At 29.3% G+C, this 7,496-nt stretch overlaps 1 long non-coding RNA gene across 1 annotated transcript; it reads right to left on the bottom strand.

Annotated features, from left to right (window-relative positions):
- Nucleotides 1-4,628: 4,628 nt before the first annotated feature.
- Nucleotides 4,629-7,154, bottom strand: LOC128197446 (uncharacterized). Its single transcript, XR_008250052.1, has 3 exons — nucleotides 6,591-7,154; nucleotides 6,370-6,442; nucleotides 4,629-4,760 (listed from the first exon to the last, which is right to left on the bottom strand). It is a non-coding gene; the product is annotated as an uncharacterized LOC128197446 (long non-coding RNA).
- Between the last annotated feature and the right edge of the window lie 342 nt (nucleotides 7,155-7,496).

Genomic DNA, 7,496 nt, shown 5'->3' with positions numbered 1-7,496 from the left:
GTTAGGGTTAGGGTTGAGTTCATGATTAAGGTTGAGTTCAAGATTAGGCCTATGGTTAAGGTTAAAATCAGGGTTAGGGTCAATATTAAAGTTAAGGTTAGGGAGTTAGGATTAGGCCCTAACCCTATTTAAAGATAAAATTGGAAAAATATTTTGTAAGAGTAAATAAAAAAGTTACTTTTATATAAGTATATAGATAATATTGTTAGAGTCTATTACTGTTGAAACTAAGTATTCTAATTATAATTAAAGAAGTTTTTACTTGTCTAATGACACAAATATCCTTATTTTAAGTCTTCGAGATAACATTATGAGTAAAACAATAATTTCATTGAGATAATATCGTCATTGAAACAATAATTAATGGTTAATTAAAAGAGTTTTTATTCTCACAAATAATTTAATTATTCTAATTGCAAATATATTTAGATAAAGTTAATCACGATTTCTAATATAAATGTGAAACTTGTACAATAAAATATAAGAAAATTAGAGAAGAAAAATATAATTAAACTTACACTCACATTATACAAAACCATTTAATTTAGAAAGCTGTAATCATTTGATTAAGAATATGATAATACTTATAATCATATCTACAATTATTTTAAGAATATTTACATAAAGACGGACTTAATAATTGGTGGGCATTAGTTCTCACCTACCATTCATGAATGTGAAAGTTTCAAATGCACTCAATATGCACAAGTTTTTTGTGCATAAAGTAGTGTAGACACAATCTTATAAATATTTATAAATCAAATTCTGCTGCGCCGGTGCTTGCTTCGTCCACTTTCCCTTTCCCTTATTCAACCTAATTGCCCAACAATTCTACCAATAAAACATATTCTTGTCGAGTAAATAATCACCCTCATCAATGCTTCTTTCAACCATTAATTTACATGAAAATCTTAATAAATCATTTATTAGTTAACACAATCATCTTTCATAAATTAATTTAGATATTTATTCTTATTAATTTATATATTTATTCTATTATGATGTATAAAAATAATTATCAAATAGCTTTTTAAGTTTTATTCAACTTTAAAAAACACGTTATGAGGTTTGCACTATTATAATGTGTTGCTTTAGTAAATGTCAAATTTTCAATATAATAAAAGCTAGATGTAAAAGAGCGAGACTACATATTTATGATTCATTTGAGAGTTATTTTTATATTAAGAGAAAATATATTTTAAATTTAACTTAACAAATAGTACTCATTCAACTATATAATATAATTTGACAAAAGTATTTTTTTTTAAATTCCAAATTAGTGATTGCAGAATTAGTTACTAGATTTTATATATTATAATAAAAATATTCTATTGAGATAATCGTGGGAAACTGATACTAACAACTATCAAATTATACTCTCTTTTACAGATTGTAATATTATGGATTAATAACAAATGTTAGAAACTAGATCATAAAATAGGAAAGGGTAATTATTTGAAAAGAATCAAATCAATCAAAATTTCAAAGACGAAAATGATTTTTAAAAATATTGATTTTCTTAAAAACAAACAACTAAACTGAGAACCTAAATATACATGAAAAAAAATATATTATATATTTTATTTGCAATCTTTTTATAAAATCATTGCAGAGCATTTATTGATTTTTTGTTGACTAAAATTCATTTACAAATATAGCATACTACTACTTCTGATATATATTTTTTTTTTCAATTACTTTTTTTTATTGATAATCCGGTTTTAGAAGAACAAATCTATCAGTCAGGTGTTAATTAAGATATTAATAATCTTTGTTGGAACTTGTTGATATATAAAAATAAAATATGGGCTACATAGTTTGAATGGTCAATTAATTACCCTATAACAACTACGATATCCTAAGCACCAATCGCGCGGTTGCTTGTTGGTAATGTGCACTTCAATTGATTAATATTATTTATTATTATTATTACAATTACATGATGTACTTAAAATCAGTAATGAATCAAAAAGTGTGATTAAGAAACAAAAAGTGTATAAGAATTCTACTTAGAATTTAATTAACGGAACCTACTTATATACATGCACGATTTGACTTTGTTGGTAATTGACAATTAAGCCTCCTTGTTAGATTCTTTTTAATTATTTACACAATATATTATGATATAAAGAAAATTACACTTTATATAATTGATAACCTATGATCTTCAACATTACCTTCTCTTTTACATTATTTACACATAGAACTTTAGAGTCATGAGAGATTATCTCTTTGTTTCGTCTCATTAATCTAATACAAAACTTAACACAATCAAACAACCAACGAGAATTACGGAAGTAATGTTTTAAATAAATAGACGTATTTTACAAGTAACTTTGGTAATGATTTTAAATTATAATATGTTATCTTTTAAATTATATTAATCTATTTGTAGACTCACAGTTACCACTTTTACATACCAATCACATGTTTAGTTCTTAACCATTCACATAAGTGATTACGACATTAGCAAGATGGCTTTCAAATTCTAACCTATTATTATTATTATTATTATTTTTTAACTATTCCTATCTTTGACATTTCTTAAGAACAATTATTTATATCTTGTAACCCTAGCACAATTATTTATATATCGTAACCCTATCACATTTTTTTTTCTGTTTTTAGAAAATGATAACACCAATCCCACCAAATAATTGCTTTGTAACCAAGAACCTTCAAAGAGGAGCAATATGTTTCTTTTAATTCCCAAAATATTTAAATATATGTAAAATATATTTTTTTATAGAAATTGTATAATGCTAAATAATTATTTTCAGGGGACTTTCCCTTAATTATTTTTTGATTTTTTTTATAAAATTATATTACCAAGATGAACTATGTATTGGTTTTGACTATGATTAATCTAGATCAAAGAATTTAGTTAATCATATTTAATTATGGATCACCAATTTTGGTTAACAACTTTTCTTTTAATTTGATATTTGTGAAATTAAAAGAAAAAACAAAGTTAAAGGGTTATACGGGAGGGTTTTTCTCTACACTACTCCTCGTTTATCTTCGCACTCCCACGCATTTTAAAATTCCAAATTATCTTTTATATTTCAAAAAATTCTACATTTTGTTTTTCAACAAATTTCGAAATTTATGGAAGAAAAAATCCTTCAATAGATTTTGAGATTTGTTTAAATTTTTTTAAAGTTTTTAACGAATTTTGAAATTTTTTAAAGTTTTAAAAAAAAATTTAACGAATTTCGAAATCTTTTAAAAAAAAATATTTCTAAATATAGAAGTGTAGGAAGAAAATGGGAGAGGTGCAGGAAGTAACGTTGCACAATCCGAGAGAAGCCCAAGATTTCAAGAAATAGGCCCATAATAAGGATATTAAAAAATATAGTAGAAAAAAAAATATATGCATCACTGGTCCGAGAAGTGGGGTAGGTGAAATTTGAAATATCTCTTGAGTTTCTTTGTGTCTCATTTTTATTGAGCTTTCAAAAATATACTAATGTATATTAATGTTTTTGTTTAAAATATATTCAATTTTTTAATATACTAAAATTAGTTTATTTTGAAAACAGAAAAAAAAATACAAAAACGAAACAATAAAAAATTTGGATTCAGATTTGATATCACGTTCTCACATCTATATAGTAAAAAAAAAAAAAATTCGTCCTCACTTTCATACTTGTACGAAATTTTTACTTCATCATCATCTTCAACAGAAACGGAGTACACGGACACTCATGTAAGCTCATTTACTCTTTTAAATATTAATTAAGTATTATTTTTTATCAAAAATAAAAATCATAATAAAAAAATATTATTAAATATTTAATATTAAAAATATTATTTTTCTTTAATTATAAAAAATAAATCATAATTATATAAATGTCAAATAATAATTAAATAAATACTAAATAATTATAAAAATTAGTAAAAATGATACAAATTTAGGAAACTAAGGATAAAATAAAGTTAAAATAAATTTAATAGATAATCTAATAAATTAAATATATTTTAATAATTTAAAACGAAAACAAACATAAAGATTGAGACAAGTCTTAGATGGGAGAATGGACAAAAATATATGTAAATTCATCACTATTTTCATATTCAAATTATAAAATTTAAATATTATCCATATTATAGACATATCTAATTAATAAATCTATTTTTCATCTCTATTTAATATAATCAAAATATTCAATAAAAATTTTGTATTTTTAACATGTATATTTTTCAGTATAAAAAAAATAATTTAATCATAATAATAATATAACGTGTTAAATATCTTTTAGTTTCTAAATTTTGATAAGAAATTAATATTTCTGTATGTTTCAAACTTTAATTCTTGATTTTTAAGTTTTGAAAATAAACAAATATATTTTTCTTAACTCAGCTGACTTAAATTCTTTTCAGACAAATGAAATGATGCTTGAGACTTGTGTTTGTATTGTTTATATAACACAATAAAATTTAAGTAGTTGAATTAAGAAAATTATAATCATATTTAACCATAATCAATAATATATTTTAGTCTTTACAGTTAACTTGTAACATCCCAGATTATATAGAATTATATAATATAGTAAGTCCACATTTATATAAAAGAGAATAATTAGAGTAGACTGTAAATAAAGTTTTAAGCTTACAGTCATCTCAAATTGAGTCCTAATTTAAAACTTAAACATAATAGAGTATTTCAAAAGATAAAGAATAACTGATAGAATCCTAAGTAGACTAAGCAGCATCATCATCTTCCTCCAAAGCCTGCTCCAAAAGCACCTCATCCATCTCTGTTCACATCGAAGTGGATGATCATTGCAAAAGAAAGCATACCCAAGCAAACACAAACACACAAGCAAGGGTGAGGTAGATATAAAAATCATGTTATAACAGTCATAGGCAACATGCAAGTAAAGACAGATATACTATACTATACAAACATGACTTGTGGCACTTAAACTCGACTCGTCCAGACTTAGAATGATTGTCGAGCTATGGTGGGTGCACTCGTGGTGGCTTCTACTGCTTTGCAAAGCCATTGCCAATGAGTTTCATCCTACCACACTCACGAGGTTAGTCCATTATCACTCACCTTGGGCCATACTGGAAGCATCCAAGACTAGGGCCTCCTGCTACTCCTCACCACATGGATCAATCCTCTTTACTTGAGAACGAAAGACCATTGGAGCGTCAAGAAAACCCCCAAGATTGAGCTACCATGCAAATCATTCTAAACACACTGAAAGGGCACCACCATGTATCCCCCCTTGAGGATCATGGAATTACGTGCAATACTAATACTTTCAACTTTAACACCAACATGATAATGCACACATAAGCCCTTAAAGCAACTGGAACAATTAAGTAAAATAACATACTGGAATAAATAGGAATATAGGCCGAACGGAAAACATTAACACATAATGAGCAAGACCGAACACCCTGTGAATAGTGGAGACTGAACGGTATCTCACTTCCTAAAGGACAGGACCGAACGGTCCATAAAAGGTAAGACTGAAGAAGTGACCGAACACTATTTAGGACCGACCACTGAGAGAGACCGAATGCTACTACGATCGAACGCTACTTAAGAAAACGAGTGCTACCAAGACCGAACGCACCTAAGACCGAGCGTTACCAAGACCGAACGCTATTAAGAGATCGAACACTACCAAGATCGAACACTACCTAAGACCTTGCACTATCAAAACCGAACGCTACCTAAGAGACCGAAAGCTCAACAGCGCATGGCCGAACGATTATCAGTTCACGTTCGGCGAAACTGCATAATTCTGCATAATTATGAACAGCCCCTAACATAACCATTCCTAACCATTTTTACTAACTTCTAACACCCTTAATTCTTGTTTTATACTTAATTAAACTTATCTAAATGATTCTAAACATTCCTACTACCATTCTAAAGTGATTAAGACTCAATTTCAACTCTAAAACACCAATTTTCCCAACTTAGGGATCCAAAACCCAATCCTACTGCTTTGCACCTATTTTGATCAATTTAGTGACTCAAACAAGTCACAATACACTAGCTAAGACTGCCCCAACAACCCAGTTGTGCTTTAGAACCCAAATGCCCAAAATCACCACCTCACTTACTCTCAAAGTGACCTAAAAACCACAAAACTCCAAATTTCTATCCAACAAAAAATATACCAGATTTCACACTTAAATCACTTCCAATTGGTCAATTATAGCAATTCAAACCCATCCAAATCAATTCCAAACAGGTCAACACAGTTTCATGGATTTCACATATAAACACATACAATACAACATACTCAAAACGCAAAATACAACTGCAAACAGTACACCAATTCAGAATCCAATAGACATACACTTCATGCAAGCAATTTAAAGAAGTATTTTAGCTCCCCTTACCTTAGAGTAACTTGACTGGATAGCTCGCAAGAACACACCAACAGTTCCTTCACCGCAAGAACTCATCAAAACCCTACAACCCACCAAAATGGTGATGGAAACAACTGTTAGAGCTAGAATGGAGTGGAAAAATGGAAAAGGAGAAAGCTTAAGGCACATGCAACCAGCAAAATGCATGTCCCAGTTCAAGAACAGAGAAGAGGTTGCATGGAGGAACTTACTGTAACGCCCCGGCAACTCACAGGGAGTGTCGACTGCCCCCACAGATCACCACCAAGCTTTCCAGTGTGCTTTGTCCTCACTCGCACACTTTCTGGGAAAACTTCCCAGAAGGTCACCCATTCCAGAATTACTCCAGGCTAAGCACGCTTAACCATGAAGTTCTTATGGGTCAGGCTACCGAAAAGCAAATGCATTTTGGAGATATGAGTAGTCAAATCAATTCCTTTAAGCTATCCTTCAACTGTATAGTCCCATACCTACACAGTCTCCAGATCCCTCTCATTCCGGTGTATGTTCGATTCGTCCATGTACCCCTTCCACTCGAAGCTGCCAGGAGTCGCTCCTTGTCTGTGCCCCCTGCACCATGCCTCTTGCACCGGCGTCACTCCCCGCCCTCGTCAGTGCCCGGATGTCACACTTACCAGCTTAGAACCCGACATGAATCGGTTAGTTTCGAAGCCCACTACGTTGTGGACGTTTTGGCGACACTTGATTGGAGATTAAACGGTTCAGAGAAGAGATTTGGTAGAGTGAAGATAGAGTTGTGGTAGAGAAAAGATAGAGAAAATATGAAACTGAGTTTTAGAAAGAGACATAATGTTTAAGCTAATGGACCAAGATGTTTTAAATAGATTTTTTAAAGTCTAGTCCTATTAACTTAATAACCTTTTTGTTCTTTTAAACTTTATTTTTCAGGTCTTCACATAACCTATTATCTAAATTAGTACCGTTGTGTTTTTTTTTAGTATTAGATGCTAAAAAATTATATACGAATTTAAATGAGTTAAAAGGAAAAATTAATAATTTATAAAAGTATAAATAAAATTAAAACCAGTTAAAAAAATCTATAAAACTAAAATTTGTAACTTTATAGGTGGGGACTAAAACGTTGAAGTGATGAAAAT

Source organism: Vigna angularis, chromosome 6, assembly GCF_016808095.1.
Source record: "Vigna angularis cultivar LongXiaoDou No.4 chromosome 6, ASM1680809v1, whole genome shotgun sequence".
Taxonomy (NCBI): Eukaryota; Viridiplantae; Streptophyta; class Magnoliopsida; order Fabales; family Fabaceae; genus Vigna; species Vigna angularis.
This window is presented reverse-complemented; position numbering and strand designations above follow the sequence as displayed.